This window comes from Schistocerca cancellata, chromosome 3 (assembly GCF_023864275.1).
Source record: "Schistocerca cancellata isolate TAMUIC-IGC-003103 chromosome 3, iqSchCanc2.1, whole genome shotgun sequence".
NCBI lineage: Eukaryota > Metazoa > Arthropoda > Insecta > Orthoptera > Acrididae > Schistocerca > Schistocerca cancellata.
In genome coordinates, this window is record NC_064628.1 from 98425598 (window position 1) to 98442801 (window position 17204).

The following is a 17204-nucleotide window of genomic DNA, read 5'->3' on the forward strand; positions in this document are numbered from 1 at the left end:
GCCACCTTTGTATCACTGACTGCCACCCCAACTCTAGTATCATATCAGTGACACTCCCATCCCTATTGCGCGATAACACAAAACGAGCTGCTCTTCTTTGCACTTTTTCGATGTCGTCCGTCAATCCTACCTGGTAAGGATCGCACACCAAGGAGCAATATTCCAGCAGAGGATGGACAAGTGTAATGTCGGCTGTCTTTTTAGTGGGTTTGTCGCATCTTCTAAGTGTTCTGCCAACAAAGCGCAGTCTTTGTTTTGCCTTCCCCACAATATTATCTATGTGGTCTTTTCAATTTAAGTTGCTCGTAATTGCAATTCCTGTGTATTTATGCGATTTGACAGCCCTTAGATTTGTGCAATTTATTGTATACCCAAGATTTATCGGATTTCTCTTAGTACCCATGTGGATGACCACCTCGCACTTATTTTTAGTGCCAATTGCCACTTTTTGCACCATACAGAAATTCTCTCTAGATCAAGGTATTTGGAATTGATCGTCTGGCGATTTCTACAAGACGGTAAATTACAGCGTCACCTGCAAACAATCTAAGAGAGCTGCTCAGATTATCGCCTAGATCATTTATGTAAATAAGGAACAGCAAAGGGCCTATAACACTACCTTGCGGGGCTTCTGTTCTACTCGATGATTTACCCTCTATCACTACGAACTGTGACCTCTCCGAGAGGAAATCACGAATCCAGTCTCACAACTGAAGACGATACTCCAATGCACGCAATTTGATCAGTAGTTCCTTGTGAGAAACGGTATCAAAAGCCTTCTGGAATCAATCTGATCCCTTGTCGACAGCACTCATTACTTCATGGGAATAAAGAGCTACCTGTGTTGCACAAGAACGATATTTTCTGAATCCGTGTTGGTTATGTATCAATAAGTCATTTTCTTCAAGGTGACTGATAATCTTCGAGTGCAGTATATGCTGCAAAATCCTACTGCAAACTGAGGGGGTCTGCAATTCAATGAGTTACTCCTATTTCCCTTCTTGAATATTGGTGTGACCTGTGCTACTTTCCAGTCTTTAGGAACAGACCTTTCATCAAGTGAGCAGTTGTATATGATTGCTAAGAAAGGCACTACTGTGTCTGCATACTCTGAAAGGAACCTGATTGATATACCATCTGGACCGGAAGACTTGCCTTTCTTAAGCATTTTGAGTTGTTTCGCAACACCTACAATATCTACTTTTAAGTCACTCATGCTAACAGCCGTTCTGGTTTCGAATTCTGAAATATTTACTTTGTCTTCTTTCGAGAAGGAATTATGGAAAACTGTATTTAGTACCTCCGCATTAGTGGCACCATCATCGGTAACATTTCCATCGTTATCGCGCAATGATGGTATTGACTGTTTTTTTTTGCCATTGGTGTACTTTATATACAACCAGAATCTCAGATTTCTACCATATTTTGAGACAATGTTTCATTGTGGAAACCATTAAAAGCATCTCGCATTGATGTCCGTACTAAATTTCGAGCTTCCATGAAACTTAGCCAGTTTTGGTGATTTTGCATTGCTATTAATTTGGCATGCTTTTTTTCATTGCTTCTGCAACAGTGTTCTGACGTGTTTTGTGTACCATGGTGGATCAGTACTGTCTCTTATTAACTTATATGTTATGAATCTATCATTGCTGTCAATACTTTATTTTTGAATTTGAGCCATATCTGGTCTACACTTCCATAATTAGCTTGGAAGGAATGGAGACTCACTCTTAGGGAGGCATCAAGTGAATTTTTATCTGCTGTTTCAAACAGATATAATTTGTGTTTGTTTTTAGTGGTTTTGGTTGGTATGGTTTTGAGCCTCGCTACAATGACCTTGTGTTCACTAAGCCCTGTATCCGTCATGACGCTCTCTATTAGAACAGAACTATTTGTGGCTAAGAGGTCAAGTGTGTTTTCTCAACCATTTACAATTCATGTGGGCTCATGAACTAATTGTTCAAAGTAATTCTCACAGAAAGTATATAGTACAATTTCAGAAGATGTTTTCTGTCTACCACCGGCTTTGAACATGTATTTTCGCCAATATATCGAGGGTAGATTGAAGTCTCCACCAATTATAACTGTATGAGTAGGATACTTATTTGTAATGAGATTCAAGTTTTCTTTGAACCGTTCAGCTATTATCTCATCTGAGTCGGGTGGTCGGTAGATGGAGCCAATTATTATTTTGGTAAAGCTGTTGAGTATAACCTCTACACATAGTAATTCACAGGAACTATCTATTTCAACTTCACTACAAGATAACTACTACCAACAGACACAAACACACCACCACCACCTACTTTATTTAATTTATTTATTGTTCCGTAGGACCAAATTAAGGAGAAGTCTCCATGGTCATGGAACGAGTCAATACATGAAATTATAACACAATATTAGAAACAGATAAAATGAAATATAAAAAAAAAAAAAAAAAAAAAAAAAAAAAACATATTCAGGTGACAAGTCTTAAGTTTAAATGAAGACAATCAAAAAGTATGTGGTATGCAGATAGAATAGCTAAGTGTCAGGATAAAATTAAAACCATATGGTCAGTCGTAAAGGAAGTTGCTGGTCTGCAGAGACAGGTTGAGGATATAGAATCAGTGCGTAGTGGGAATATCCGTGTTACTGATAAGTCGCGTATATGTACAGTATTTAATAATCACTTTCTGAATATAGCAGGTGAACTAAATAGAAACCTAGTCCCAACAGGGAATCATATAGCGCTCTTAGAAAAAAAGTGTTCCGAGACTTACCTGAAATGCTCCTCCATGATACTGACAAGAGGGAGATTGAGTTAATAATTAAATCACTAAAGACCAAGAACTCTCATGGATATGACGGGGTATCTAGCAGAATACTGAAGTATTGTTGTATGTATGTTAGCCCAGTTCTCAGCCATATCTGTAACTTTTCCTTTAGGAGTGGTCGGTTTCATGACCGATTAAAGTACTCGGTAGTGAAGCCACTTTATAAAAAGGGAGACATTGATAATGTTGACAATTTTAGACCTATTTCTATGCCATCGGTGTTTGCTAAAGTTATCGAGAAGGTTGTATATACAAGGTTACTGGAGCATTTAAATTCACATAATTTGCTGTCAAATGTTCAGTTTGGTTTTAGAAATGGTTTAACAACTGAAAATGCTATATTCTCTTTTCTCTGTGAGGTTTTGGACGGATTAAATAAAAGGTTGCGAATGCTAGGTGTTTTCTTAATCTATCCTTTCTGAACAGGGTTTGAGCCTCTGTAAAAATTTCGGCAGAATTTATCTCCGGCTTTAGCCAGCTAACTATTCCTATCAGGTGGGACAGTCAAAACATGAATGGGATTAAAATGTGCTACACAGATAGGTACAGTGTAAACCAGCTTCTGTAGCACAAACATTTTTTGTGCTGACAATGACAAACTAGCACAACTGCCCAGTCAGCCAGTGCATATTGTGTTCGTATCCTGTAGCAAGTCACAAATTGCAATGCAATAACTGAGACAAAACTGTGTGTTTTAACATTCTCCACAATATTCGATAGTAAAAAGGGCTATGACGGTATTCAGTGTCCTGCAGAACGTCATGACTTTAAATTCGATTAGAGACAATATGGTGTACTGCACCACTCACCCTACAAAGATCATCTTTCATCTGATATAACTGCAATATACCTGTGTAAGAGTGGGTGCCAACTGTATAAAAGTTGGCGGCTGGAGATAAATTTTCATCTTATTTCAGAAATGGGGCTGAAGTTAGAATGAAATACACTTTGTAACACTGCTAAAATCGGCTATCAATATGATTATAGAACTTCAACTGCAGGTATTAATTGTACATCATGCTCAGACTTGGGGGGGGGGGGGGGGACATCAATAAGCTTATGTTCAACCAGACAGATAGTAAAATTAGAACAGCAATTATTACTAAAAGTGTCCAGTTTTAAAAACAGAGGAAAGTCAGCAGAAAAAGGTGTGCTGTTCAAATACTTCGCAGTTGAAAAAGATCTATTGTTGGAAATAACTGGGTCAGTATAAAAACACAGCTTGCAGCCTTGCTGCAACATGAAGTCTTGCAGTGTTGATGTAATTGTGGCATAAACCACTGCAGCAGCATGTCCGGGTACATGAAACCAGCCAGTTTTCCTAGCAAAGAAAAATGGTCCGTAAACTTCTGAAGAGGATATAGCACAAAAGACATTAACTTTACGTGAATCATGAATGTGTTCTACAATCTCTTGTGGACATTCTGCACACCAAACATGCATATAATACCAAACTCAACTTCCCAGAAACACGAAGTGTGGCTTCCTCACTGAAAACGAACTTGTGTGAAAAACAGTCTTTCTCCAGTAGCTGCTGCAAGTCATTGCAGAAGTCAGAGCAAAAGTCATTTACCCGAGTAGCCAGCACATATAACATCTGCAGCCAGTATGATTTTGCTCGCAGATGTTTCTGCTGAATGCACCAAGCAGTTGACAGTGGTACCTGCAGCTCTGCTCGGACATCTGGTTGATTTTTTTTCAGGCTCCTGATGACTGACTCTTCCACATGCTCCAACTCTTCTGGTGGCAGTCCCAGCTGCCCACACCACTCCATATAAGCAGCCAGTCTCACTGAAGATATTTTACCACTCAGGGATTGTTTTGTTTGTTAAAGTTTTCACTTAATATTTGGTATGAAATCATCATTGAACTGTCAAAATTGACCCACATTTAGGAAATTCAAAAGATACAGAAACTGCACTGCACAGTAACTCTAACCTACTATGTATAGACTGGAACGTCTATGGGTTCAGTGTGGGGAGTATAGACAGACAATCGAGCGAAGTACTTTTGAACACGTTTTCTGAAAACTGTCTTGAGCAGCTAGTTAGGCAGCTACCATGTAATGGAAATTCCTTACACCATGTGGACTTTGTCAACAGAATCAGAACAGAGATGGGATTTAGTGATCATCATGTCATTGCAAAAACTATGATTACAAAAGTTAATAATATACTCAAGAAAGCTAGCATAGCACTTCTGCTAAAATGAGCACTTGGAAAGTGAATTGACATTACTTAGTTCTATAAGGACCCACCAAGGTTTAACAACAAAATTTGGAAAATGCAGAGGAAGTCAGGACTGCTGTACACTCTGCTCAAAAGAGAACATGCAAATGACTAGAGATTCATGCGTCTGAAAAAATCTACGCACAAAGCATACAACAACTAGTCATACCTTCTGGCCCTATGTAAAATCACTATGTGGGTCTAAAGCTTCCATCCATTTGCTTGCTGATGAGGCTGGTGTGGCAGTTGAAGATAGCAAGATGAAAGCTGAAGTTTTTAATTTTGTTTTTATGAAAACGTCCATGCAGGAGCGGCGTACAAACATACTGTCGTTTGACCATCAGACTCCCTAATGGAAGACATAGCATCCCTGGCATACAGAAACAACTGAAAGAGAGAAAAACTGAAAGAGTTGATAAATAATTTGTGAGGTCCAGATGGAATAACCATTTGGTTTTACGAAGCGTTCTCTACGGCACTAGCCCCTTAATTGCCCTGCATTTATTATGAATCTCTCACCCAGCACTCAGTCCCAAGCAACTAGAAAAAGGTGTAGGTAATTTCAATACAAAAGAAGGATAAAAGAACAGACCCGGTAAGTTCCAATATTATAGATTTTCTTGAGACCAAGAAGCTCATGTCCACAGGTCAGCACGTTTTTAGAAAGCATCAATCATGCGAAACCCGACTTGCACAATGATGTTTGCAAACTAAGGATGAATGTCAGACAGACAGATTCCGTTATTTCTAGATATCTGGAAAGCATTTACCATAGTGTCCCATTGCAGGCTATTAATGAAGGTACAAGCATATGGAATAGGTTCCCAAATGTGTGAGTGGCTCGAAGACTTCTTAAGTAATAAGACCAAGAACGTTTACCTCAACAGCAAGTGTTCATCAGAGACAAGGGTATCACCAGGAGTTCCCCAGGGAAGTGTCACATGACTACTATTACTCTATTTTCTATATACATAAATGATTTGGTGGGCAGCAATCTGTGGTCATTTGCTGATGATGCAGGGGTGTAGGGTGTCAAAATTGAGTGACTGTAAGAGGATACAAGATGATTTGGACAATATTTCTAGCTGGTGTGATAAATAGCAGTTAGCTCTAAATTTAAAAAAAATTAAATTAATATGGATGAGTAGGAAAAACAAAACTGCAATGTTCAAACAACATTAATAGTGTCCTACTTGACAGTCAGCAAAGCGATATGAAATGTAACAAGGATGTGGGGATCATGGCAGAGAAGGTGAATGGTTGACTGGTTTATTTGGAGAATTTTGGGAAAGTGTTGTTCATCTGTAAAGGGGGGTTATGTATAGGACACTAGTGGGACCTATTCTAGATTACTGCTCGACTGTTTGGAACCCGTAACAACTCAGATTAAAGAAGACATCGAAGCAATTCAAAGGTGGGCTGCTAGATTTGTTACCAGTAGGTTTGAACAAAATGCAAGTGTTACAGAGATGTTCTGCAAACTGAAATGAGAAACCCTGAAGGGAAGGCGATGTTCTTTTCAAGGAACACCCTTGAGAAAATTTAGAGAAATGGCATTTGAAACCGACTCCAGAAAGATTCTACTGCCACCAACATATTTGACATAAGGACTACACAGATCAGATAAGAGAAATAGCCCTCATTCGGGGACATATAAACAGTTGTCTTTCCCTCAGTCTATTTGTGAGTGAAACAGAAGAGGAGATGACTAATAGTGGTACAGGGTACCAACTGCCATGCACTGTACGGTGGTTTGTTGATTATGTATGTAGAGGTAGACACAGATTATACACCATGTCCTGCTCTGCAGCTAAACCAGGTGCTTACTGTGAAATGAAACTTTTTAGTTTGCACATGCAGCCACCTTCTGAAGCTTTTGAGGCACTAATTAACAGCCCCATATTTCAACCTATACTTGAAAAGTTGTTGAAAAATGAACTACCTGATAATTGTACCAGTGTCTACACATAACCAATTCACGCCAATACTATAAAAGGTCTAGACAGAACCAATTCATGCCAATATTACAAAAGGTCTAAATAACGTGGAATTTTGAACAAAGTACTGAAGTAACAACAATACATGCAATGCACCAGAAAGCAGAATTTTTCCGTACCAATGATGGTATTGTTAAACCAACTGTAGCAAAGGTGAAGGTGACAGCAGAGACCTACATTTTTTTGGCCAACTTTGCTAACACCTGTTTTTCAAAATATTCAAGACAGTAATGGACTCTACAGGAGTATCAAATTTAAGTAGGAACCATTTACTCAGTACATCACTCTTTGGTTTCCAGTTGGGCACCAGATTGAGAAAGTCCTCAATCAGAAGTCTTAAATATATGTATTTGTCTCATTTCCTTTCAGCACTGTTTGAATTGCTCAGCATCACATTTTTTGCAGCTCTTCCTCTTGAATAAAGCATCCATTTTTACTGAAAGTGTAATCATTTGTTGTTGTTGTTGTTGTTGTTGTTGTTGTTGTTGTGGTCTTCAGTCCTGAGACTGGTTTGATGCAGCTCTCCATGCTACTCTATCCTGTGCAAGCTTCTTCATCTCCCAGTACCTACTGCAACCTACATCCTTCTGAATCTGCTTAGTGTATTCATCTCTTGGTCTCCCCCTATGATTTTTACCCTCCACGCTGCCCTCCAATACTAAATTGGTGATCCCTTGACGCCTCAGAACATGTCCCACCAACCGATCCCTTCTTCTGGTCAAGTTGTGCCACAAACTTCTCTTCTCCCCAATCCTATTCAATACTTCCTCATTAGTTATGTGATCTACCCATCTAATCTTCAGCATTCTTCTGTAGCACCACATTTCAAAAGCTTCTATTCTCTTCTTGTCCAAACTATTTACCGTCCATGTTTCACTTCCATACATGGCTACACTGCATACAAATACTTTCAGAAATGACTTCCTGACACTTAAATCTATACTCTATGTTAACAAATTTCTCTTCCTCAGAAACGCTTTCCTTGCCATTGCCAGTCTACATTTTATATCCTCTCTATTTCGACCATCATCAGTTATTTTGCTCCCCAAATAGCAAAACTCCTTTACTACTTTAAGTGTCTCATTTCCTAATCTAATACCCTCAACATCACCCGACTTAATTTGACTACATTCCATTATCCTCGTTTTGCTTTTGTTGATGTTCATCTTATATCCTCCCTGAAGACACCATCCATTCCGTTCAACTGCTCTTCCAAGTCCTTTGCTGTCTCTGACAGAATTACAATGTCATCGGCGAACCTCAAAGTTTTTATTTCTTCTCCATGGATTTTAATTCCTACTCCAAATTTTTCTTTTGTTTCCTTCACTGCTTGCTCAATATACAGATTGAATAACATCGGGGATAGGCCACAATCCTGTCTCACTCCCTTCCCAACCACTGCTTCCCTTTCATGTCCCTCAACTCTTATAACTGCCATCTGGTTTCTGTACAAATTGTAAATAGCCTTTCGCTCCCTGTATTTTACCCCTGCCACCTTTAGAATCTGAAAGAGAGTATTCCAGTCAACATGTCAAAAACTTTCTCTAAGTCTACAAATGCTAGAAACGTAGGTTTGCCTTTCCTTAATCTTTCTTCTAAGATAAGTCGTAAGGTCAGTATTGCCTCACGTGTTCCAGTATTTCTACGGAATCCAAACTGATCTTCCCCGAGGTCGGCTTCTACTAGTTTTTCCATTCGTCTGTAATTGTTCTTATACATACGAAAATTAACCTACCAATTTCCGTCCCCATTAGATAATGCATTTGTGGTGCACCATTGTTTTGTCTTAATAGTGTGTTCTGGGGCTCGGGAAGCTATACCGGAATTACACAGGAAATAAACAATGAATAATCAATGTAAATAATTTCCTAAAAACTTATATAATCCTATTTTTTGTAGCTTCCTGAACAACAACAACAACATATTTTTTATGACACTGAATGAAGGTTGTTCACTGCACACAACAATAACTGTAGTTATGGTAGTGGCTAGCATAAAACTAGATCCCTTCTACACCCCCCCCCCCCCTTTTAAGCAAGGGCTACTGTGTAGTTTAGACCATTCTGCAACAGATTTCATGATTAATATGAATATGTACACCTAGCAGTAAATGTTTCAAACAAAAAGAATTTGAAATCCTGAAAGCTGTTAATGTAACATTTATTCTAAAATGTGGTCAGAAGGTACAGTTAATAAAATCATCAGAACTTAGTATTCAAACACTATGACGCAGTGTGGTAATAAAACGTGTAACTTTGATAGTGGGACAGTTTCCAAATTCTTCTTCAGATCATATTAAATTGAGACCTCATTAAAGATAACAGAGTAAAAAAAAACTGAAGTAAATTTTACGCTGTTATATTTCTGTTACCTACTATTTTTATTAAATTGGGGGCTTAACTGAAAAGTATATAATTGTAAAACTCTTTCCATGTCACAATGAGATAGCAACAATTATGATCCATGAAACATGCAAATAGCCATATGTTTGGGTGAAGACTATTTTTATCAATAAATAATAGTCACTGGCACACATGCATGCAGTAAACAGCACGATAATCTAATTGTAGTTTTCAGCTTTCCACTGTATTTTTAATAAAGTAATAAATTTTGTTAGCACAGATAGAAGTTATTTTTAAATCAAATGCTAGCAATGGGGTTAATTTTATTCAAGGTGTAGGCGACATTCAATGCGCCAAGACAAACAGGAAAACAGTTGTACCTTCAATACAAAAACAATGAAAGGATGAGGTGATGTAGCAAATAGCTGCAAGTTCGTTGCAGTGTTAGCAGACAAGACCACTGACAAAAGGGGTTGTCATGTTTTGGCTGTGACAGTAAAAGACTGTTGAGACTTGGAACAAACAAAAACTCTCCGTTGCGAGTGTGCAAGTTCTTGATACAGCAAACTCTACTCAGTGTGGTTGTGTGCAATATTGGCTGTTTGGCATTAATATTCAACGTGATAACATTAAAAGCTGCTGTAGCTGACAGTGTTAGGTATATAAATAAATGTGTCAGTTCATTGAAAATAACTATAAGCGACCATTTAAACCATGTTCAGTGTTGAGCACACAAGATGAATCTGATAACTAATGTTTTTTCCAAGGAGCTTTTGAAACAACTCAGCTATAACTAACTAAAAGAATGCTTTCCTGAATACTGGAAAGAGAAAACATTTTTATCAACAGTTTTGAAAGGAAGAGTAGGGATCCAGAAGGCATTTCCTCTTCTGGTGTTGACACGTTGGAACTCTCCACTTTCCACAGCCACATATGGAGGAAAATATTTTGAAGACATGGTGGAATTCTTTTACAGTGATGATCTGCAAAAACTGTCCAACACAGCTATTGGTTACAATAATTCACTGTCTAGTGATGATTTAAGTTCAATTCTTGTGGAAGCCATGTTTATAAGAACATGTAAAATGATTTGATGAACATTAGTGTGTACTTAAAGAGTCTGCAAATCATCCTACCTCAAATGAATCATGCTCAAAGTTAAACAGCTGGAAAATGGTATTGCTATTATGGCAGATGGAAATTATGTGAGGAAACCAGCAAGCTCATGAACAAGGTGAAGCTGCATACTCTTCAGGCACAGTTGAGAGAAACACTTTAACCTACCAGATTGCATCTCCAAACAAAGCTGACAATGCTCATGGCTACAAATCCATTGAAGTCCCTGTTCTCAGTCCTAGGGTTGTGTTTCAACCCTAGGACTTTAATCACAAACTCTGTTAATCATGAATAGCAAAGTCTCATGTATACCTGACATGGCAGCTCTTAGTAACATGGGCATTCTGAAAGGACACAAATCACTTCAGAATTTAGTAGAAAGCAGCTTTCAGTAGGAGCTGTGAACATTGTCAAAAACCTGTAGGCAACTAAATTTGACAGCCCACAATTTGCTGCAGCTGCAGTGAAGGCAATTTGAATACCATGTTCAAACAGAGACTTGGAGTGGTTATTTTCATAAAATAATGAAGTACTAAAAATCTCTCACAAGAGAACTTTGAACAAATAACAATGATTTCACATGAAAAACTGTCTTTGGTGTACAGGTAAGTGTTTAATTTTTCTTTGAGGAAATCAACTGTTTTAATATAAATGTTTATCTTTCTGTACAATAATGAAATAAGTTTGATGTTTAATGTCTAATAATTACAATATAACTGAGAAGTATATTTCCATTCTCAATGAAGAACTGAATTTCAAAGAAAAAGACAAAAACAACAGCTTTAAAAATCTGTTTGGAGAATTTCTTTCTCTGTCCAAAAATTGAAATAAATCTGATGTGTTATGACTAACAAATATAATTAAATTGTGAGGTTTATTTCCATTTATAGCATAGCACTGAAAACAAATAAGACAAAAATAAAGAATATGAAAAATACAAAATGAGAAAATGGGCAAAAAACAACACCGAAATTGGGCGAAAAAATAAAACAATTTTTTCCTGTCTGTACTTATGCCATAACTATGCTATACTCATGACTTAGAAAGTAGTGCGGATTGCACAAAAGTGAGAAGAGAGAATAATGTGATGTTCAAGTCAACTTTTACAGGGCGGACAAAAATATGGAAACACTTAAGAAGAATACATTACCATGCCTAATAAGATGTAAGAAAACTTTTGCCATTCAAAACAGTTTTGAGTCCTCTCCAAACTGATAAAATACAGATCCTGTTTGGTTGTCACAGGAATCTTATACCATTCTTCCTGCAACATAGCAGCAAGTTCAGGTAACAATGATGGTGGCAGACAGTGATCATGCTACCTTCTCTCCAAAGTAGACCGCCAAGGCTCAATACTAGATCTAGTAACTGGTGGCCACGCGAGATGAGGCAATTCATCCTCCTGCTCACAAAACCAGTATTGGATGATGCAAGCTGTGTGAATCGGAGCCTTGGTTTCTTGGAACACAGCATCACCAGGGAATAGACATTGTACCGTGGGATGGGGCTGATAGGCCAAAATAGTCACATAATCCTTGGTGGTGAAGTGACCTTGCAGAGTAAGCTTGGGGCCCAGGGAATATCATCATATGGCTTCCCACATCACTGAAACCTCCCACCACATTTCACTCTTGGGACAAACTCAGCCAGAAGTTGGAAACTCTGTGAAACGCAACTCGCACGACAACGTTACATTCTTCCATTGATCTACAATCCAGATTTTATGGCTACAACACCACGTTTCTCTGTTATGGGCATTTGCGTCACAGATGAGAGACCTTGGAATTCCAGCTGGCTGTGCAACTGCTAATACTTTTTTATTTAAGAAGTTAAAGACGATGGAATCACTGTGTGTGTGTGTGTGTGTGTGTGTGTGTGTGTGTGTGTGTGTGTGTGTGTGTGTGTGCACGCGCGTTGGTGCAGTCAGGAAGTTTGCATGGAGGGTGGTAGAAGGTGAGGGGAGACAGGAAAGGAGAGAAGTGGAAGAAGACTATAGTTCAATTCTTTTATCTTGGCAGCTCGCGCATGCCCGCCTACACGCGGGTGATTGCTGCGTTGCCAGTTGCACACGACGCACGCACCAAGAGAAGCAGCGCCATAGTATAGCATAGTTCGCAAGCTTACGTTTAGGGGGGAGCGCGCAGTTCATGAAGTAAAGCCACCATGGCCGCATTAATCCTTTCGCTGCTACAAAGACGTGCTCCCTGCATTCTGCGCTGTGTGCGATTTTGTCACTGCACTGCTCGCCTGTGCAGACACATTGTGTTCCGACTGCTTTGACACACTTTATCATTCGATTCCACAAAAACTATTTGGCTCAAAAATTAGATTTTTACCTATCTTCTTGACTGATACCTTCCCCCCATAAATGACTTAATTTTGTTTCGATGTTCAACGCAGTTATTATGCAGCATTAAATATAGTAAACCATTGCACGAAATTTTGAAGAGTTTGCAGAGGTAAAGTCCATAGAGTATACTTTCCGGATGGTCAATTTTAGTTGCCACAATGTTGAGAATGAAATGTGGACAAGATACCTATATATTTCATTTAATTTAAGTACCATGTAAGTGTTGTATGTAATATTGAGAAATATTCCACCTTTCGCGACTGTAACAAAAGTTTTACTTACACTGGGCACGTTTGGCTTTATTTTAAAGCACTTCAATCAATCAAAAGGAAGTAGACAAAATACATTAAACAAAACTGTGGACTTACAAAAACATTAGGACTTGAATATACCGTTTGTCAGTGAAGTGCTCAGAGCTATGTCAAATATAATTTTGTGTGTGGCACACACAAACAGCATTTATTTGCTAAAACACTGATGAGCCAACACAAACGTTGAATATTGTGCTACCGCAGCACAAAACTACGAAAGGTGACTTGGCAATGGAGGACACAAAATACAGTCCTCTTATGATGCTTCAAAAGAGAGACACGTGTCTGGTCTAAATAAGTCGCTTATTACAGTTGCAGAAGAGGGATATAATTCAATACCATTGGTAAAACTGCGACTGTGGAACAAAAAGAAGAAATAGAACATGAATACCATTGTGTATGTGCCATACCTTTCACCGATGGAAGTGCTTTAAAATAAAGCCAAACACGCCGTGTGTAAATAAAACTTTTATTACAGTCGTGAAAGACGGAATATTTCTCAATATTACATACGACACCTATGTGGTACTTAAATTAAATGAGATATTGTTACACAGTATTTTAAACATAGCTGCGCAACAGCAACGGTTCCACGTAATAAGACTAAAAACAGCCGACCAGTTGCAATGGATAAAGAAATCTTTACCTAGGTTTCAACAGATTTAAATCTGTCTTCTTCAGAAGGCGGCAATTTTACATTAATATGGACTGATGTATCATCGTCGTTTTTACAAATATCTGCATAGATCCATTTGTCCAAATTAAAATATAGCCCTGAAAATAGGGTTTGTCATGTAAATAAAAATTAGTACATGGATGTTGCAGAGCTCACAAACGATGATGATACATCAGTCCATATTAATGTAAAATTGCCGCCTTCTGAAGAAGACAGATTTAAATCTGTTGAAACCTAGGTAAAGATTTCTTTATTCATTGCAACTGGTCGGCTGTTTTTAGTCTTATATTGTTATACAGTAAATATTATATGAAATTTAGGTATCTTGTCCACATTTCATTCTCAACATTGTGGCAACTAAAATCGACCATACGGAAAGTATACGCTATGGACTTTTACCTCTGCAAACTCTTCAAAATTTCGTGCAATGGTTTACTACATTTAATGCTGGACATCAAAACAAAATTAAGTCATTTATGGGGGGAAGGTATCAGTCAAGAAGACGTGTAAAAATCAAATTTTTTGGCCAAATAGTTTTTGTGAAATCGAATTATAAGTGTGTCAAAGCAGTGGGAACACCATGTGTCTGCACAGGCGAGCAGTGCAGTGATGACAAAATCGCACACAACGCGGAATGCGAGGAGCACGTGTCTGCAGCAGCGAAAAAGCTAATGAAGAGGCAAAGCACTAGAAATTTCATTCAAACGAATAAAATTTGTGAAGTAAGGCACTCCAATATTGTTTTTAAATAAAGAAAATTTTACGCACCGCACAAGGTTTGAACTCATAACCTATCACTTGGCAGTCCAACACCTTCACCGTTCCGCTACCTCAGCTCATCGAATAGTTTAACTCCATAAGGAGTCTAACACCTCACGCAACTACTTATAAACACTGTTGGTATGATTATGAATTACTCACGCTTCGTCGAAGTACAATAGGAAATAAACAATTACCGCTGTTCTTTATTGCGAAAAAGCAGTTCGTGAGATTGAAACAAACACCTTTCCTTGCTATCGCCTGAATTAGGAGTCTTATTGCTTGTTTGGTTTAATTAATAGAATATGAAGCAATTGGTATAAAGAATGCTTTTTCGAAACTTTCTATAAAAGAAAGTCTGCTATCAAGACATTGCTTTTGTTCTATTACTTTATTTATGACAGAACGTTTCTAAAACTGAAGACACTCGTCCGTGCTCTGCACTGCAGTCGAGATCTGGCAACGTCGCTCTCTGTTCATTGGCTGACTGTGTTTTGTGACGTCAGATGCGCAGAACAAACCTAAACTCGGCCGGCCGCCAAGATATATGACGCGCACTTTAGTGGATGTAATGGTACAACAGAAGGCTGTGTAGTGTTGGAGTGGGAGCAAGGATAGGGATAGGGATAGGTAGGTGGAGGACAAACTAGTGAAGGTCGAGGCTGGGAGGCTTATGGAAATATGGAATACATTGCAGAGAGAGTTCCTAACTATGCAATTCATAAAATCTGTTACTGGTAGGAAGGATCCAGACTGTGCAGGCTGTGAAGAAGTTACTGAAGTGAAGCACATTTTGTTGGGCAGCATGTTCAGCACCTGGGTGATCCAGCTGTCCCTCGGCCACAGTTTGTCAGTGGGCATTCAGACGGACAGACAGCTTGTTGGCTGTCATGAACATGTAGGAAGCAGCACAGTGGCTGCAGCTTAGTTTATGGATCACTCCCAACCCCTTACCTCACAGCTCATATGCCTGTTCCACACATCCTCATACCACCACATACTACAGAATGGTCACAGGGACCTCCTACCCCATCATCAAAGGCAGGGCTACCTGTGAAAGGGCCACTGACAAACTGTGACCGTGAGACAGCTGGACCATTCAGTTGCTGAACATGCTGCCTAACACAAAATGCTTCACTTCAGTGACTGCTTCACAGCCTGTTCCATATCGATCCTTCCAGTCAATGCCAGTTTTTCTGAACTGCACAGGTGGAAACACCTCCTGCAATATACCACACGTACCTGTAAAACCCTGGCCCCAACTTTCCATAGTCTTTGTCCTCCACCTATCTATTCTGTTCTCACTGCAGCACTTTGCACCCTTCCATTCCACCAACACACCCACTACTATTTTCCGCGTTCTCTACTTCTCTCCTTTTCTGATACATACAAGGACCCCCACCTACAACTCCCGACACCCCAACAGGACCTTGTATGCTCCCAGAAGCAGCACTACACTTTTCCTCACCCCTACCCTGCCATTCCTCCCCCCGCCCCCCCTCCTGACCCATGCCTCATCCTTATTCCTACCACCCAGGCCAGACTGCTGCATCTACCAATCACAGTTGCAGACTACAGTCAGCTCACAGCAACCCCCCCCCCCCCCCCTCTCTCTCTCTCTCTCTCTCTCTCTCTCTCTCTCTCTCTCTCTCTCTCTCTCTCTCTCTCTCTGTGTGTGTGTGTGTGTGTGTGTGTGTGTGTGTGTGTGTGTGTGTGTGTGTGTGGTAGGGGGGGGGGGGGGGGGGGGGGCGCGGCACGTCCTACTTTGGAAGGAGGGCTTTTCACCAAATACTTACATGTGTCTGAAGAAAGACTTAGTTGCAAATTGTTTTATTTATTTATTTATTTATTTATTGGCAATGACGAGTTTCACCCTTGTGGGTAGTGGAGTAAAATGCCTGGGTTTTGTAAGTCAGGGCAAATGTCCAAGATAAATGTCTGGGCAAATGCCCAAAATACATAAATGTCCATGCATTTATGCATTTTAAAGATTGATATGTGAGGCTTAATTTAAAAAAAAAAGCTGAGAACTATGGCGTTTTCTCAAAATGTTAAATTTTTAGTGCCACACACAGCAGCATTACAAGAACCTCTCATATTACAGCACTCAACAGCCTGAAAATCGAGGGGACTTTGCCGTTCCACTGGACTGATGCAACGGTTTCGGCTTTTGCAGGGGGAAAAAGCAACACAGCAGCTGGAGCACTCCTTGCACATCCTGAATTAGGCTCCCCCTCGCACTTTTAGTTGGCGTGAGTCAAACAGTGATTGGGGCTGTTCTGCAACAATTATATGAAGATATATGGCTTTCTGCTCCCATAAATTGTGAACATCTCAGCAGATGTGGAGCACATACAATCAGGACCTCCTTGTGATATATAGGAAGCATGGGAGTTCACAATTTTTATGGACCACAAGCCACTAATGTACACATATTGGCACACCAACAGCTGCTCACTTTGCCAACACAATCAAATCATTTTCACAGCACAATTCAGCACAGACATCGTGCACTTACCTGGTAATGACAATGTTGTGGCTGACTGTGTCTATCTCACACCTATAGCATTTCAAACAGCTCTAGCACTGGGGATTTTACCCAACTCTCT

General features: G+C 39.4%; 1 protein-coding gene across 1 annotated transcript in view; it reads right to left on the reverse strand.

Moving 5' to 3' along the window:
- LOC126177102 (membrane-associated progesterone receptor component 1) overlaps positions 1-17204 on the reverse strand; it is a 47241-nt gene that overhangs the window by 2105 nt on the left and 27932 nt on the right. The window lies entirely within an intron of this gene.